This window comes from Palaemon carinicauda, chromosome 17 (assembly GCF_036898095.1).
Source record: "Palaemon carinicauda isolate YSFRI2023 chromosome 17, ASM3689809v2, whole genome shotgun sequence".
NCBI lineage: Eukaryota > Metazoa > Arthropoda > Malacostraca > Decapoda > Palaemonidae > Palaemon > Palaemon carinicauda.
Genome location: NC_090741.1, coordinates 68,059,071 through 68,062,871, shown reverse-complemented (window position 1 = coordinate 68,062,871; position 3,801 = coordinate 68,059,071).

Genomic DNA, 3,801 nt, shown 5'->3' with positions numbered 1-3,801 from the left:
AGAAATGGCGAAAGTGACGGACAGCCAAGTGCACCGCCAGCAATTCTCGATCGAAGGTAGAATAACCCGATTCTGCCTTGGACAGTTTTCTGCTGAAGAAGGCCAATGGGTGGGGCGAGCCGTTGACCACCTGCTCGAGTACTGCACCAACAGCGACGTCGCTGGCATCGGTGGCGAGAAGGAGAGGGGCATGTGGGATAGGAAAAGTGAGAGCCGCAGCAGTTGATAGGGCCTTCTTTGCATTGCAAAAGGCTGCTTCTTGAAGGGGACCCCACTTCAGGTCCTTTGGCTTGCCCTTGAGGGAGGCGTAGAGGGGAGCAAGAGTGGCGGCAATGGCTGGCAGAAAACGGTGATAATAGTTGATCATGCCCAAGAATTCCTGCAGAGCTTTGACGGTCGAGGGCACGGGGAAGTTCTGAACGGCTGCTACCTTCTCAGGGAGGGGGTGGACTCCTTCAGGAGTGATGCGGTGCCCTAAGAACGACACTTTGTTCGTTGGCGCCAAAGGTACACTTGTCGTACCGGACTACAAGGCTGTTTTGTTGCAGGCGGTCGAACACGATGAGCAGGTGACAGAGGTGTTCCTCTTTTGAGGAGGAGAACACAAGTATGTCGTCCACATAACATACACAGAAAGGGAGGTCCCCTAAGATGCCATCCATGAGACATTGAAACGTGGTCCCAGCATTACGAAGGCCAAACAGGAGTAATTGAAGGTGTATGTACCAAACGGAGTGGTGATGGCAGTCTTGGGGATGTCTTCTGGGTTCATAGGCACCTGATAATACCCCTTCAGGACGTCGAGCGTAGAGAAAACCTTTGCTTTGTGCAGGTAGGAGATCACGTCGGCAATGTTTGGGAGGGGGTAGTGATCCGGTTCTGTTTGCATGTTCAGGCGCCTGTAATCCCCGCACGGACGGAGGGAGCCGTCTTTCTTCAGAATGATGTGTAAGGGTGACGACCATGGGCTGGAGGCATTTTGGCAAAGGCCCATTTCCTCCATTTCGGCGAATATCTGTTTGGCGGCTGCCAATCGTTCTGGTGCCAGACGTCTGAATTTTGCGAAGACTGGGGGGTCCCGTCGCCTTGATATGGTGATAAATACCGTGCTTGGCAGGAACCGTGGGTGTTTGGCGAAGTTCTGGACGGAAAACTTCCGGGTACGACGTGAGGAGGTGGGCGTAGGCATCCGTGGGTGCGCTAATGTGGAGAGCGAGGTTAGAGGGGGCGGGTTGAAGAGGTGTCGACAAGTACGAGTCTGCGTTGACCAATCGTCGGTGGGCAACATCGACCAGAAGGTGGAAATGAGATAGGAAATCCGCACCAAGGATTGGCAATGTGACGTCAGCAACGAGAAACTTCCAATTGAATTGATCGTTTCCGAACGATAATGTGAGGTTCTCGTAACTGTAGGTGGGTATCGCAGATCCGTTGGAAGCTACCAAGCGGACGTCGGCAGATGTAGACAGACTACGTCGTGTCTTCAAGAGTTTCCTTGGCAAAAGAGAAGGACAAGCACCCGAGTCTACCAAAAATCGCATGCCCATTCCTGCATCATGTAAAAAGAAAAGATTAGAAACACGGGAGGCCACCACCACGAGCAATGGCCTACTTACACGTTTTTTGGCCACTGACAATCCTCGGCACATTTCTTCGCAGTTGCCCCGAATCTGAAGTGGTAGTAGCAAAACTGCGGCGGATGGGAGGTAGTAAGTGGCTGTAGAAGTCGTTTGTTGGGGCGCGAGCGATTGGTGGGTGGTGGGCGGCTTTGTCGCTGCTTCGGCACGTCACGGTGTAGGCGTGTTATGTCCTACGGCATTCATGTCAGCTTCGGTTGACGTTGAATGGGCATCCTCTTTGTCAGCGGTGGAGGCGTTGATGGAGGTCTTGAAGTGGCTGTCCATAAGGGCGTCGGCTTTGGTCATCAAGTCCTTTATGGGTAAACTATCGACATCGGGTATGGCAGCGCGTATAGGTCCGGGTAAACGGCGTATCCAAAGGGCACGGAGTAGGTTCACCTCACGAGGAGAGCCGTCTGCGGCAGGTTGAAGGCGAGCGATACTGGTCATTTCCCTGAGGGCAAGCGAAGCCCTTTGGTCCCCCAACGGTTGTTGCGAGAGCTGAAAAAGCTTTGCTACACGGGCGGCTGGCGACGGCAAGTACTGCTGCAGAAGGTATGTTTTGAGGGCGTCATACGCTATTGGGGTGTCTCCTTGTTCACAAAGCCAGTCGGATATTTCTGGGAAGGTGTCCTCGGGTATCGCCGCGAGAACATAATCTGCTTTGGTGGTTGAGGGAGTCACGCCCTTGATGCGAAACTGGACTTCTGCGCACTGAAACCAAGCAAACTCCTCTCCGCTGGCGAACGGTGAAAGTTTCAATGGGGGGGGCCACAGCGCCAACTTCTGTAGAGTCCGTCATAGTAACAACGATGGAGGGGCGAGGGGGTTGGGGGTGGAAGGTGGTAGGAGCAAGTCGACTTCCGGGGTCACCAATGTAACCTGCCGAGAGAAGGTTGTGAACTCAAAGGCAGTGTGAAAGTAACTGAGTTAGTTTATTGTAGAACACTCTCCTTTATATACAAAATCTCAAAGCAACAAGAATTTTCATGTTGAGAAATCGACAATGTTACAGAGGAAAGAAGCAGACATGATTTTTCAGGTTCTTTTTAGTGCGAGGGGAGAGCGAAGATACAAGCACAAAATGAACTATGTACGATCGTGTGACACACGGTTGGTACAAACGCCTCACTTCCGCTGTCTCCTTTATTTTCGTTATTTCCTTTCTTCACTGGGCTATTTTCCCTGTTGGAGCCCTTGGGCTTATAGCATTTTGCTTTTCCAACCAGGGTTGTAGCTTAGCACGTAACAACAACAACAACAACAATAATAACTCACTTATATTCAAGGATAGTAGCTAAATATCAACCTTCACTATAGAAGATTGTGTGATGTGGTCATATTTCTTATATTTAAAACTGATGACATCTTGCGATCTGAATAATGCCATGGTACAGGTGGACACATGAATTCCTGGTACACAACGCTCTGAACAAGCGTACCCAGCCACAGAGAGCTCCTGTGTTTAGCACCACCGACTACATCTGCCATCTCTTGCTACACTATCTGTTTGGTTACTCGCTGGTAAGTAAGGGTATAACAGGGTGCATTTCTTTGGAGCGAGGTTGCCATGGACTCATGTTCCCAGCTGTACATATACAATGTGGATATTGCTTTAATTACAGTACAATTCATACCAATAGAATACATATAGCAACTAAATCTTGTTTTCTCTTATCTGCCATTACAATTTTGGATCCATCACTATTACCGGGCCATATACAGGAATACTTCACCTCAGATGAGCTATCTATACCCAGCAGGCTACCGTAACCCGAATTTACTTTAAAGGTCGGGGAGGAAAGAAACACTGAGAACGCCCTAGAGACGGGCCATATATAAAAATTATCAGCTCCTAAGCACCCCTTCCATCCAGCCTAGGACCAGGGAGGGCCAGGCAATGGCTGCTGATGATTCATCAGGCAGACCTATAGGCTCACAAGGATGGTGAGATTGCAGACACTATCGAACTTAGGCAAGACTCGAACCCAAGTCCGGCATATCACCAGGCAGGGACGTTTCCAATAAGATGCTAAACTGTGGAATTCAATGGCCACTTCCATATTCTCTAATTTGTTCAACATTTCTAGTTTAGGAGGTGGGGATGTTTAAAGATTCGATGAAGTGTTTGAATACTCTCAAATAACCTGAATGAGAATAAACACTTTGGTGATTGTTCCAA